Raw genomic sequence first — 13,928 nt, forward strand, 5'->3', positions numbered from 1 at the left:
TTCAACTGTATTTGTTCTATTCTCAGAAGAAAATACAACAGTTTTTACAGAGGCAGGGGCACTTCCACAAAAGAAAATGTGCATATGATTGCAAGGTTAAACGACTGCCATTTGAAGTGAGTCTACTTTTTGGGAGGAAGGGGGCTCAGATTCATTTTAGAACGGAGTATGGGATAAAAAAGACTGGCACAACACGCTGGCTTGGGGGCGGTGTGAGGGCATGGTATTTTGACAGTGCTTGCCCAAACACCGCCCCCAAGCCGGTGTCACACCACCTGTCCACCCAGACAGTGACAGCATTGTGGCGCCCTAGCAACGCAGCATTTATATGCCACATACTGCAAGAGTGCTGAAAAGCAGGTGCTGAAGTGAAAAAAACGCCTCTTTTCCAGCACAAAAAGGAGCAGCATTTTGCCACTTCTTTTTGGGCTGGAAAAAAGCCGGATTGGGGCTACAGTTTGTGATTGCTGCAGCCCTAATCCAGCTTGACACCAACCTCATGTCAGGGATGATGGGAGTTGTGGCTCTTCACCTGGCCTGGAACTCACCACCTGGTTGTGCACCACGCTGACCAGTTTTGGCCAGTTGTTATATCTTTGCAAGAGTTGCAGAGAACAGGCTGAAGACCCTGACAAACTCTCCAAGCCTTCTCACTCTTGCTTCCACAGAAGTCTTCACCCTTCTTCACCAGGGTCCTGCTGGTTCTTGTAGCTTCACCCAAGACACCAGACAACTCAGTAGTCTTATATAAAAGATCTACTTTATTCTACTATATACAGCTCCAAACTATCCAACACAACAATACTCCTCACTCCTACTATCCACTACTACTACCCACAAAATGTATTGGGATCTATAGTCATTATTATAGTCAAAGCAAGGCACCACCTACTGTTGTCTGTTTCCACCCAGTAGGCGTGTACATCATTCCCATTGGTTCTCCTTGTTTCTATCCAGATTAGATGATTTCATCATCTCAGCCTTGACCACTTAACAATTGTCAGGTGTGTCCAATTATTCACTATGCATTTCTTGTCCTTGGCACTCAGTACTTGTTAATTGTATTACCATTCACACCTGTGTGGTTCTCCATTGGCTTCTGCTGAGTCACTCTGACTCTCACATACATGTTTTATTTCAATCACTGTATGTCCCATGTTGCTTTTTCCTTAACACCTCATACATCTGTTTGTTGCATCCCTCACTCACCTTTCTGTTGAGTTTTCTATTAAGGGTAGATTCAGGCTCAGTGAACACTTATTTAAAAGGGAAATCTATTTCATTTTGAATCCATTATTCATTAAATGTGTTGTCAGTTGTTTGCAGATTCTCTTAACCAGCTAGAGTATTCTGTCTCTCAAGAATTTGTTGTTCTTCTTCTTGCTGTGGTTAGGTGGATGGAGGTTACACTCCCCCTGAAATCTCAGGCTTACAACTTGGGTATGCTCCTGGACTCCACTCTGAGCCTGGATACCCTGGTTTCAGCAGTGGCCAGGAGTGCATTTGCACAGTTAAAACTAGTGCTCCAGATGTGCCCATTTCTTGAGACATCAGATTTGGCTACGGTAACACATACCCTGGTTACATCCCATTTTGACTACTGTAACACATGCTACCAAAGGGGCTCCCTTTGAAAACTGTTCAGAAACATCAGTGAGTCCAAAATGCTGCAGCTAGAATGCTGACCGAAGCCAGTTACAGGGAGCATATAACTCCTGTATTGAAACAGCTTCACTGGCTACCGCTTCATTTCCAAGCACAATTCAAGGTGCAGGCCATGACCTATAAAGATCTACACAGCTTAGGTCCAGACTATTAGAGAGACCGCATCTCCTCATACAAACCACCTAGAGCCCCTCTGGAGAAGGCTTTCTTTCAGTCCCACCACCATCCAGCCTCGTTTGGTGAGGACATGAGAGAGAGAGTCTTCTCAGTGGCTGCTCCCACCCTGTGGATTTCCCTTCCACAGGAGGCTAGGATGTAATCCCTGCTGGCCTTTCACTGGCAAGCAAAATTTTTTATTCCAGCAAGCTTTTTAAATTCATGCAGGCCTGTTTTTTTTTTTTTTTTTTTTTTTGGGGGGGGGGGTTGGTTTAGATTATTTTTCAACCTTTGTTTTAAATTTTGTATTGTCATGGATTACCCTGGGCCTGACTTAGACGCACAGTCACAGGACTCAGACTCTGAAGATGTGGAGGAGGCTGAGACAGAGGCAGATCTGAAGCTGCCTGGATCAGCAGTCCCAGAGGAAGCTGCAGAGGGAAAAACAAACTCTATGGACTCTAGGCTGCAGGTGCTAGGACCTGTGGAGAGAAGGCAGGTCAAGGAGTCCTTAAGAAAGTCTTCCAGGCTAGAAGCCGAGAGGACAGCTAATAGGTTTCAGCTGAGAGAAGCAGGGGCCTTTTAAAAGACCTCCAGCTGCAGAGATTCTTTGCAGTCAACAACCAATCTTGTAGACTTGTTGTTCCTGTATTCTTTGCTCTTGGATTCAAGTTATCTGACCCTGGGACTTGCCTTGTGACTACACTCTTACATCTTCCCTTTGCTGTGACTGACTGACTGATATTGTGTGACCCTTGGACTGGACTCTGGACTATTCCTTTGCATATTTCCCTGATGTGCTGCCCTCAGTAGAAGTAAGCAGGACATGTATGTTTAAAAATTGTAACTTGTTAAAGTTTTAAATAGGCTATCTTAATTGTTTTTAAAATGTTGTTTAATGTGTGCTTTTATATTGTGAGCCGCCTTGGGCCCCTTTTTGGGAGAAAGGCTGGATAAAAATAAAATAAAATACTACCTTTCAGTTGAACTTGACTCATTGTGACCTTGGCCCAAAATGCACAAGCCAAATAAAGCAGCTTCCAGCCACATTGGGGGCATGTCGTTTACATGACATGAACCTCCAAAGCAGCTGGAAGCCACTGTGAGTCTGCGCTTAGGGGGTAAAAGCTGGACATGTAAGGAGAGGAAATAATCCGGCTTCTGGCGGCACCGGCTTGGAACCATGGCAGCAGTGGTAACCCACAGCCAGAGGCCCCTCCTATGGAGCCATCTGCTTCACCCCCTTGTGAATGAGACATTTCCAGGACCCCCTGTCCTCATCTGTTCAAGTTTGCAGGGTCAGGCCTGTGGCCTCCCTGACTGAGACTAACCATCTGGCATGGTATCTTCCTCTCTTTCTACCACCTTCCAACTTCCCTAGCATCATTGTCTCTTCTAATACACCATGCCTTTTCATAAACTCCATCAATGGATGTTTCCCTTGTTTCTAAACTAGGATTACAAGAATGAAGCTCAAAGGGGACTCTTGTAAACTTTATTAACAGATCTCAGAGCAGAAGGAAGTACTGTAAAGTTCTGTCAAATGGAACACTTTCCTCAAGCCCTGAAAACCCACCTTCTGCTCCTGTAGCTGGACACACAACAATAACATCACCTTCAGTGCTGTTCATCCAGCTACAAGAACAGAGCTGGATGCTTCTCTCTACCACCAACTCAGTAAAAAGCTGTGTTGGGAGCGAATGGGGGCACTGAAGCAGCTGAAAGGTGAATAAGAGGGGTGAGAGAGGGAACACGTCCTAGTTCTGCCTGGTGGAACTTTATGGTACCTCTTCCTGATCCAGGATCTGTTAATGATTAAAGGTACAGGAATCTCATCCTGTATTCAACCTGGCAACCCTATTCTAAACACAATATCATTTTCTGATAGGGTAGCCACTTAGGAGTTGCCAAAAATGGAGGTTGATAACTAGCAGAAAATGAGACAAAAGAGGTCACAGATCTGGATAAAACTGGTAATTGATATGTATGGATGCTAATCTAGAACTAATGGTTATTATTTATAGAGTAACAAAACATAAGATTGACCACGTAAACTATGAGCTTGCTCAGCTTGCTGTGTGGTTTTTGGTAGCTCCAAGGTCTCTGCTCTCTACTTTGAGTTCTTTACCTTTAAACTGAGTTTGAATTGGACAATTCTTAAAAAGAAGGCTCTTCTCTAAGAAGTAGGGCACTTGATCACCCCATATTTTTGGTAGAGGCTAGCCTAGCATAGCCTTTACTAGGAGACATATATATTTTAGTATCACCTAAAATGGTAGAAATATTAAACTGGGTTGTCTAGTCCAAACCTCTGTCAGTGCAGGAATTCATAGCTAAAGCATCCTTGACAGGTAACCATTTAACCACTACACAAAATCATCTGATGCTAGAGAGTCTACCACCTCCTCAGAGTGGGGCCAAAGGCAGATCTGGATCTACTTGTAGATTTCTAGGTGATTTCCAGAAGATTTCACGCATCCAATTATTTAACAGCAGCAGCAGCAACAAAACTTCCTGCCTCCTTTCCTGCCACTGATGTAACTTTTTGCATAAAAAGAGCTTTAATAAATTGTGTTGGCTAAAGACATTAGTGTCTAGTGTTATTTCCCATATTCAAAACTTTCAGTTTCAAGTATGCTTGACAAAGAAAGAAAGAAAGCTTTCCAAATCATCATCATCACTACCACCATTTCATCTTCCACACTGATCTGTGAATCTTTCCTCTAATTTCTTTTGCTGTTTTGGTCACCAAAACAGTGCTACTTTGGCCTAGACCTACTGCTTATCCAGTGTTTCATCATCAGCTGTTAGCAATTACAGGCTGCAATCATATTCTCTAAATGAAGCCAATTAATGTTAACTAAATTATAGCACAGTGCCATGCATCTTTACTGGGAGAGGATGTAAATTTCCAGTGAGGTTATTATGCCAGGAAAGCATGAATAAGAGTGAAACCTTCATTCTGTGGAAGATATCCTGTGCCTGGTAGATAGGAATATTCATCTTCTTAAATGGATAGAAGGACCTTCCTAGCCCCCTGCACATTTGAGCGTTACTTCTGAAGAGGACTGAATATAATTTTCCTTTAGTCCCTGCACAAATCAAATCTCCACATTTTGGCTGTTTGCTTGAATATCTGTGCCCAACTCTGCACGTTAGAAAAAAAAATCTATAAAATCCCAGCCAGCTGGAGACAGAGCTAAATTTTGCCACTGCTGACCCTGTTTCACAATGTAGAACACTGCAGATCCTATTGATAGAGTGTCTTTGGGGAAATGCTCTAAAGTAAGCAAGCACAAATACTCAAATTACCTTTCAGCAGCAGAAAAAGAGGTCCCTATATGCCAGGGTCAGGATCAAAGGTAGGGGCATCTCAACTGCACTGCAGATGATTCTTGCAGGAGGTTTGCTTTGCCAGTGAAAAGAAGGTCATTTTCAAGGAGTCCACCTTTATTTGTTTTGACTTTATTCAGTCAAAAAGGGTAAACTGTTCCAGCCATTAGTTTAAAAAAATGTCCATTAATCAAACAGAATGGAGGCTTTTCAAGTAAAGATTTTATGCATCATCCCAATTATTAAATGAGCCTCCCACTCTCTTCTTTTCTGGCAGGAACACATTCACGTTCCTCTCTCTTTGAAAGTTAGGGATGAGGGACTGATCACCTTCTAGATGTTGTTAGACCCTCACCCAACTTCCATCACATCAGACAGAATAGCTAGTGAAGGATCACCCTGCTTCATGCCCCCTCTATTCATCACATAGCACTATCCTTGTTTTGATATAAGGTCATCTTGATTTGTTGTTGTGAACTGAAGGACAATCGTTTAGGATTGCCAAGCATATAGGACCGGACTCCTGTAACTTTAATCCTGAAAAGATTGTGGAGCAAGACAAGGTACTGTAAAAGTCTGTCAAGCTGGTCAAAGCTGTACTCTCTTACTTTCCAAGCCCCAGCTTTCAGCCACAGCTGTCCCCTCCAAGCACAGTTCTTTCTTCACCAGTGTAGAGATATGGATGGGTCAATGACAAGGACAGATTGGATGCTCCTCTGTGCCCTCTCCTATGCTCTTCACCAGGAAGATAAGGGCCATGTTGAAAGGGAATAACTATGGCTGAAAGTTGGAGTTTGGAAAGCAAGTGACAGGAATCTTTGTTGAGGTTTTACAGTACGTTGTCCCACCCTACAATATCGCCAGAGTTGAAGTAACAGGTGCCCCATCCCAGATCCAATCTGGCTAACCTACAGTTGTATTACATGGAGGTTATCCATATGAAGTCTATTTGAACAGTAGCTACCAAAACAGTGTGTTAATTGGGCTTGACTACTGTGCAAGGGTTCAAAGTGGGGTTTGTTTGTTTGCTAGAATATAAGAGGTGCTGCATTTATACCTTCTAAATCAGATGTGTTGATCCATTAGTGGGGGAAATGCAAAGCTCTGTAGTATGGTGATACCTCTACATAGGCCCAACTTGGTAATTTAGAGTTCTCAAAACCTTTTCAGGAAGCTAAATGTTGATTAAAATGTAAGGGCTGCTGTCCTAAGCTGTTACCCTAAAGCAGCATGTAGCCTCCAACCTGAGGTGTGACCCCACCTCCCCCCCCCAGCCCTCCTCCAAAGTCCCTGCATGCAAAAACAAAAAAAGTTCCCTCAAATGCTTCCAAAAGTGGTAGGTTACTTAAAATAAAACTTCCATCTGACCTCAAGGCCCAGAAACTGAAACCAGAAATAACCTCTAGTAATTTACAGGTTGGGTTTGGGGGAGCATTGCAGCCCACCACTGAGGGACACAGGGAAGAAATGTGGTTCCTGATCCCTTTATAGTTGCTCACCCCTACCCCAAACCCTGCACTTTATAGCATTTTAAAGCTGGAGTATAGAAGGAATCAGGTATGTCTGTAATCATATCAGTCTGGCTTGGTGCAAGATTTCAAGATCCACCCAGAGTTACTGAGACAACCAATATCTAGTTGTTTCTCAACTCTGTCTGTAGTGTCACGAAATTTCATTTCCTACTTGTTTGTAATGCACATCAAAAGGAAAGAAGTTCCTGCTGCATGCTGTTCTAAAGGAAACAGGTCAGACATAGCTCCTTCTCAAATTTGCCCTTCACAAGCAGCAGCCTGTTATCCTACACACCATGAATCACACATAAGTTCAGCTGAAATCAATGAGGCTTACATATATATATATCAGTAGGCTCTACAGAGGATCAAAACCTTAGTTTTCAGTCTGATGATCTTTGATACATCACCATTTAGCACTTGCAAACAGAAAATTGAATGTTCAAAGTCTCTGCATCAAGGTTTGGGAAGGTCTCATATTTCATTAACGCCCTGACTTTAATGAAGATTCACAGTAATGTGTTTAATTGTCTCTCCTGTAAATACATTTAGAATTTTGTGTTTAATTCTTCATATATAAAGAAACATTGTTTGACATTTAATTTTCACATCAAGACACCTTTGTATATATCGTAAGAAAGAGCACATAATTTGATTTGTTTCCAGAAAGACCTCTGGAAAATGTTTTTGAGGCAGAACCCAGTGAGGCAATATACAGTTGGCCCTTCTTATACACGGATTTTTTATAAATGGATTCAAGCATCCATAGTTTGAAAATGATAAAAAAAAACTATAAATTTCAAATATCAAACTTTGATTTTCCATTTTTTGTAAGGGACACCATTTTGCTATGTCATTATATTTAATGCGACTTGAGCATCCACGGATTTTGTTATCCACAGGAGATTTTGGAACCAAACCCCAGCATATAACAAGGTTCCACTGTAATTTTATAAGCCATTGGACAGAGTCTCTAAGGCGTGTTACAGACCGCCTAAAAGCAGCGGTCTGCCGGTGGCACCGATTACTGCGTCTGGGAACCACAGCGGCCAAACCGTGTGATTCCCGGGCGCAGCCGAAAAGAAGCACCAAAATGGCGCTTCTTTTTGCGTCCCGGAAGTGGCGCCGCAAGGCGCTAGTCATGCACTCACGGCGTCACTTCCGGGTTGCGACATCCGGATGCTATGCATCCGCGATGTCAAGATGGTGGCCCCCGTGTGGATGGGTGCCGCCATTTTGTACGGACCCAGTCCATACTAGGGTTGAGGGGCGTCAGGAAGTGACGCCCCTTTCTAACCCTAGCATGCCCCTTCCTAACCCTAACATGTACTTTCGGCGCATGTGTAACACACCTAAAATAGCTTAGAGTTTAATTGCTGTAGGTGTGGAGAGGAGGCTAATACTTGTGTAAAGTTCAATGGCTTCTGTTTCATCTAACCCAAGAGGAAGACTTCAAAAGTTATACCTTAGCTTATACAGTGGGGCCTTCCCTTATGCAGGGGATCCGTTCTGAACCCCCTCACATAAGGGGAATTCTGCGTATGCTCAAACTCCATTAAAAATAATGAGGCCAGTGCCTGCGGCGTGGTGCAGCATGCGTGCCACGGACAAACACGCCACTACACCTTCCAGGGCGTGCTGAGGTTTCTTCTGGTCTAGCTTTCAGTGTATGCTGAAAGCCACATATATCGTGCCCATGTATGACGCGGGTGCACTGTATTTTACTGGGTCCAAAGTATCTTCATACTGCTGTTCCATTATGGATGGCTTCAGCAAGTCATTATTGGTGGGGTACAGACTGCCAGAAAGAGGCGCCAATGTAGCGTCTCTCTTTGCTGTGCAAGAGTGCCGCAGCATACAAATTGTGCGGCACTGCTGCGCAGCAGAAAAGGAGCTCCAAAAAGCGGCTCCTTTTTGTGGTGCCACAAAGTGCCAGAGGTGGCGCAATTATGTCACAGCTGCGCAGCCCCGTTTGGAGGTGGCGCAGCTGCAATGTCATCATTACGTGCGCTATCTGTATGGTGCTGCGTAACGGCGGTGTGTGCATGACGTGCTAGGGTTGCAGGGCGTGTGAACACGCCACCCCGAGGCAACCCTAGCACATCGTGGACACGCTGCAAAGGGCCCATCTGTACAGGGTCATATTCATTCTTCTTAAAACTAACTTTCCAAGATTTGCAAATATCTTTTGAAACACATCTGATATGGGTTTAGAGGTTGGCTCTCAAACTGAAAGTAAAATATGGAAATTTGTTTCATTTCACATATCAGATATTTATAAAATCTAAATTGTTGTTAACTGCTGTCAAGTCAACTTTAACTAATGGCAACCCTATGTATGGGAGACCTCCAAGCCACCCTATCATCAAGCGCCCGGCTGAGGTCTTCCACAGGGCCATGGCTTCCTTGATTGAACATATCCATCTGGAATGTGGTCTTCCTCTTTTCCTAGTGCCTCCACTAAGGAGGTCCATTGCACAACTGCTTGTGCATTTTAAGAGTCAGTGAAATAATGGTAGCCAATATAGTGGTAATTGGGTAAGTGGTTGTGAAAAATGATAATGTAACACAACGTGACAGGCTTCACAACTGGTTGCATATACAGTTTGTCAGCTGCATTGCTCAAAGTTTTGGACAACTGATTGCATAACATCTTCACAAAAAGCTGAAAAGCTGCAATAGAGCACAAACTACATTACTAGGGATTTTCACTTCATTCTTTCTTTTATAAGTTCATATTCTATTGCTTTGAGGGGACTGGGATCGCTCAGCAATGCAAAAGGCCATCACCCATGCACAAAATCAGTGTTTGATGGGAGGGAACAGAAGGTCATCAAATGCAGTGAGCAAAGTGTAATAAAAATAACTGACATGTGAACAAATCTCTTGGGTCAGATACTTGCTTTTGAGATGTGTACTGCAGTGAAGAGGAAGTCTCAAAAATACCTAGATTTTAATTGGTTATTAGACACAAGAAAATAGGAAAATTCCTGCTGAATTAAACAAAGGATTCAGCAAGTTTAGCATATAAATAAATAGCAAATCAATAAATTAGTAAATAAATCCTCCAATACAGGCCAGCCAAAATCCTTTTGGAAACTACCAGAGAAGCATGAAGGCAATAGCTCTTCTTCCCCATTGTATATCCCCCATTAACTATAAGTATTGATTTCAGCAGCTTCACAGACATAGCCATGGCCATCAGACTTTGGCCAAAGCTTGGAAGCATTGGGTAACATATAACAGAGTTACGTACAACAAGTCCTCCCCAATCCAAATCTTTTAACAAAGTTATATTTCCAAAAGCAAAATAAAAAGTGGGCACAAAGGAAGGATACAGACAGGTGGCTCCATGCAGCCCATTTTTGCCCCTCGTTGGTGCCTTGTCAGCCACATGACGTGGCACCGACACGCTAACTAAAAAGGAGCCACTCTTCATCCTGGTCTGCGTTACTCCCTTGCTCCTGCTCCTGGCCTAAAGAGAAAAACAGAGGAAATGTGTGTGCTGCTCACTGTAGTTCACATAGTGTATTGTTTGGACTGGAGATGTTACATGAGCAGAAGAGTAAACTTAATGCTTGTTGTTGTTGTTAACTGCCCTTGAGTTGACTTTGACTCATGGTGACTTTGTGAGACATCTCTAAAACACCCTATCCTCTACTGCTCTACTCATGTGCTGCAGGCTCAGGGCAGTGGCCTCCCTGGTTGAATCTAGCCATCAGACATGCAGTCTTCCTCTCTTTCTACTGCCTTCCACCTTTACTGACATCATTGCCTTTTCTAATGAGTCATGCTTTCTCATGATGTGGCCAAAGTATGGTAGCCTCAATTTTCTTCTCCAGCACCACATCTCAAATGAATTGATTTTCTTTCTTTTGGCTTTCTTCACTGTCCAAGTCTCACACCCATACAGTGTGATGGGGAATACAATGGTTTGGAAGTCCTTAACTTTAGTATTCAGTTTGCACTTTAGGATCTTAAAGTGACAACACTGCTACCCAGCATTTGCATTTTGGCAAAAATGGGCTGTGGCATTTGCCTCTATCTCTTTAAAATGCTAAAGAGAAGGTGTGAGTAAGGTTCAGTGGGAAGAGAAAGGAGAGGCCCCAGCGTTAGTTTTTTTTTTAAAAAAAATATTTTATTTTTTTAATTTTGTAAGAAAATTAAAAAATAAAACAATGCATTTTACCAAATTTTCACTTTAACCACATGAAACTATGTATATGTAAACACATTTATTCTGTGTGTATGATATCATAATTTAAAGATATAATTTTTAATTTTGCTCGTTGTTTAAGTCACAACTATTAACATTACATTCAGTGACATATAAGAATTCTGATTTATGAGTAGCATTAGTACAAATAACTAAAGATTCTGTATGGGTGTGGGATGAGAGAAGGTCAGTGAGGGAGTGTGACACATGAGTGACCGCCACTGGTTCCAGAACCCCCTGTGGATAACAAAACTGTGGATATTCAAGTCCCATTAAATACAATGGAGAATAAAATGATGTCCCTTATGTAAAATGACAAAATCAATGTTAGTTTTGGGGAATTTATATATATTTTTTGCAAATTTTCAAGCCATGGATGCTTGAATCTGTGGATAAAGAATTCATGGATATGGAGGGCCGACATATAAAAATAAGTTAAAGAAAGAAATCCCTGAACTCTTTCTTTATAGACAGTTCCCCAAACCCTATTCAGCTATTCCCTTTCCCCCGACTCTCTTTCATCGCTTCCCTATCTGACTTTACAGATGATCCTGTTTGTATCCTTTCCCCCATAGGCCTTGCTTCACTGCATTTCCAGAGCAATGACTGCCAGGGTCCAACCAGGCTTGCTTGTTTCTTCACACACATCAACATTGGCAACAGGGCACACTTCTCCACCAGATCCAAAAGCAGTAAACTAATTTAAGGTGTGTAGAATGAAACTGTATGAGACACAAACAGCTCTGCATTGCAAGACTGTGGAGTGGCTGAGCAGCACTCAGGAGGAATGGCAGCTGGGGAGAGAAGGGACTGCCATTGCTTCCCCCAACTTTTGTCTTCTTAGGGCGACGGTAACAACTGCAGCAAGTTGGAGGGGGATTTCCTGCAGGGCACTGCAAGGACTTCCAATTTAAAAAAAACTCTCCAAATCAAGAAGCAGAAAAATATCAGAGGTAGAAAAAATGTCTTGGGCTGGCTCTGTCAGAAACATCTCTGATATAAAATGATTCAAAGGTAAACAAAAAGGTAAACAAAACTGGCCTTTGAGAGGAGAAGAAATGTCTTCTCTTCTGCTTTCTTGCTTTTTGTTGGCAGTAGCCAAGGCACACAGGAAGAGCCTCCAGGCAGGCTTCCCAGATTTCTGATGGTGCCATGTTTTCTACGATATTATTTCCAAAGAAGAACAACCCATCAGAAAACATTTTTTCTCTGTTGCTGTTATGACCACCAGATTTTTAAAAAATAGATTCAGGGCATGGATACTCATCCCAGAATGTATCAGTCAGAAAACATACTTGGCAGTGATGGGAATGATAAAATGATATCCAAAAAATATTGCCCAGAGAAACAAATAACTTTTGACAACTTTTCCCAGCCTCTTGTGTTCTCTAGTCCACTAGAGAAGAACGTAGCTAATTACATTCACAGAGGTTTTACTGAAGGTGTCAGAAAAGTTATGAAATTACTCTGGCAGCAGTTATTAGTTCAATAATGGACTGTACACATGTTATTGGACTGCAAAGTCCATCAATCCTATGCAACACAGTTAATGGTAACAGATGATGGAACTGTAGTTCAACAACAACTGGGGGGCACAAGTTGACCACCCCGCCATATTTCCCCAATAACAGCTATACTTGAAACAGCTATTACTGGGGATTCAACAAACTTGAAATCTGGATAAAGAGTTGTAATCTAAATATGCTTCAGCATACTGCAAACTAGTAGTTTATTCCTGCCATCTAGAAAAACTCTTTGGGTCTGCAGGAAGCAGCTTTGGAGAAATCTTTGCTCCTGGTGCCAACCTCTTCCCTTTCCCCTCTCTCAAAAGAATTCCTTCCTTTCATTTGATTCATTACTGTACATTTTTTAAAAGCATGCCTTAGAATGATTGTTTTCCGGTTAACAAGTTAACAATCCTATTGATTTTGGGCCAATGTACTGACTGTGTTAATTTAAAAACAATAATAGAAACCACCACACCATCAGGTTTCCAGACCACTCTCCTAGCAAATTTCCTAAGTAACTGTAGATTACAGGGGGGAAACGCTATCTAGTAATTATCTAACAGAGAAGATAGCTAATTAACTTGATAGAACTATCTTGTATTTTTGGAACTACATGTAAAGCAATGGCATTATGTTTACTTTGATTATAAAACTAGTCAAAGATGGCATTACAAGAAGACTCTGTAAAGAGGTTTCTAATGAGCTCTGTATGCTGTTTATTGGTATGCCACATTTCATACCTAAAAAATCATAGCATAACAAGATGAGATCCAACAGCTTACTCATCTGATAGATTCATTTCCAACCCTCACTAGTAACAACCCCTGGTCCTCAGATTATGAATGAAAATCACACAATATAAATCTGATGATTCTACAGTGTTCTACTTAAATGAACGTTCCAGTGATGGCAAGCAAACTACACTAAAGTATTCACATGGGTTTCCGTAGACAGCAGTGTACATGTGTAGCTAATAGTAATAGTGGGAGCAAACCATGGAACCACCTCCAATCATAATTTACTCATTTACACTTTAATGAATAAATTAGTATGCAGCATCAGTTCTGCTTCGCTGTCATGATAAACCTTGCATTTATATAACATGTAATCAGCTCCAGTATGGGTACAAAGGGAAACAATTTTAGGTTGACAGCCACATATATCTACTATGTATTGCATACGTATGAGATGTTTGAAGTGCTTGTAGCAACATTCAAAAGAGCAGGTAGCATTAAATATGTGCCAAAAATTGTTTTGAGAGTTGCTGGTTCGTTTGTTTAAAGGAAAGAAGCCATATACTTTATTTACACATCATCTACATGCATACTATGTGGTAAAATGTATGTGTCACAGGTCACTGTGTGCAGATAGGTTCACATCCTTCAACTTTCTGTATCAATTAAAAGACAACTTTGTCCAGGTCTTCAAATCACACAGTTAAGATGTTTAGATGGGCATCATTTTGAGACATATACAGTAGGGCCCTTGATATCTCCTGTGGTTTGGTTCAAAGACCCCCATGATTATCAAAATCAGTGG

The 13,928-nt window shown here is 41.9% G+C and overlaps 1 protein-coding gene across 1 annotated transcript in view; it reads right to left on the minus strand.

The window, feature by feature from the left end:
* LOC149319202 (NALCN channel auxiliary factor 1-like) overlaps window positions 1-13,928 on the minus strand; it is a 449,646-nt gene that overhangs the window by 108,690 nt on the left and 327,028 nt on the right. The gene's annotated exons all lie outside the window — the stretch shown is intronic.

Source organism: Sceloporus occidentalis, unplaced genomic scaffold, assembly GCF_023333645.1.
Source record: "Sceloporus occidentalis isolate IW3139 unplaced genomic scaffold, rSceOcc1.0.p SCAF_2, whole genome shotgun sequence".
Classification (NCBI taxonomy): domain Eukaryota; kingdom Metazoa; phylum Chordata; class Lepidosauria; order Squamata; family Phrynosomatidae; genus Sceloporus; species Sceloporus occidentalis.